Here is a 1,212-nt window from a genome sequence, read left to right as displayed (position 1 = left end):
AAGAGTCAGAGATTTATGTTCTGGTTTGCCTTTGCCTTTGCATCTTCTCTCACTTTACACAACTGATGGCTTTACACCATTTCCCTACTTTGCTCTGCTTCAGGACCAACTGCATCAGCATTTTACCCCTGCCACACTTGTCTTAACACTTTCTGTCTCTCAGGTAGCATTTCCTGCTTGAAATATTTGGGTTTCAGTCACACCCACTGCTCTGCAACACAGTGATTCCACAGAAGAAGATTCTCCAAAGTAGAGAGCCTGGGCATCACTTGTGATTCAGTACTCGACTCTTTGCAGAAAAGGATAGTACCAATTTAAATGCTTTAGCTTATGCCCATAGGTAGCAACAAAAGGATTGTCAATCCTTTTGATAGCTTTGGCTTTGGTACTTAAATCAGCTTTTACAGTCTGATTACTAGATATGAACAAGGCAGATCATTTCTTTGCTTATTTGAATGATAAGCTATATTCAGCTTGTTCATACTATGCATTTAAAAAAAAACCACTGTGGTGATCTCTGTAGTTCAGTGACAGTAACAACAATATCTGTCCCATGTTTTACACAGACACTGATTAGTGACTGTGGAGCTATAGCATAAACCAAAAGTTGACAAATTTTTCCTTTGAGCAAAAACTCAAGTGCAAAAAAAATTACTAACCCTAAAAGCCTTTGCTATAATACATTAAGAGCTGTTTGTTCATACCCAGACTAACTGTGCCACAAGTTGTGTGCTTTTCACATCACTCCTTTCTCAAAGAAGTTACTGATGACTGAATTCATCTGAAATAATGTGCTGCTGTTCTTTGGGCTTGTGGTGTCAGTCCTGGAATCCCCACAAGTCTCATAAGCATCGCTGCTTGCCTAGTGCTCTGGCAGTGCAGCACCACTTAGGAATTGGACTTGTAAGTGCTGGAATTTATCTGCACTCTACCCTGGAATGAGGGAACATCCTAATATTTCACAGAATGATGAATTTTAACGGAATCACTATCTTCAGTTTACAGAATATTGACTTTCCCTCATTCTCTCATCTTTTCAATCCTTTGGAGCAAAAACAGAATATCTCTGAATACAGACAGAAAGTGACTCTCTTTCTGTTGCAGGCATCCAACACCACAGAGCTGTTGAGACAATCCAAACCAGCGTAAGGCCCAGCAGCATTAGAAAGTTCCACTTGCATGAGTTTCATCCAAATCAGTACATCACCCTTC

The 1,212-nt window shown here is 40.0% G+C and overlaps 1 protein-coding gene across 1 annotated transcript in view; it reads right to left on the bottom strand.

Moving 5' to 3' along the window:
- The window catches only part of LOC104531464 (protein spinster homolog 3), a 29,282-nt gene that overhangs the window by 9,173 nt on the left and 18,897 nt on the right, over positions 1-1,212 (bottom strand). The gene's annotated exons all lie outside the window — the stretch shown is intronic.

Source organism: Antrostomus carolinensis, unplaced genomic scaffold (genome assembly GCF_000700745.2).
Source record: "Antrostomus carolinensis isolate BGI_N321 unplaced genomic scaffold, ASM70074v2 scaffold23929, whole genome shotgun sequence".
NCBI classification, from domain to species: domain Eukaryota; kingdom Metazoa; phylum Chordata; class Aves; order Caprimulgiformes; family Caprimulgidae; genus Antrostomus; species Antrostomus carolinensis.
The sequence above is the reverse complement of the archived record's forward strand: the minus strand, read 5'-3'. Positions and strand labels throughout refer to the sequence as shown.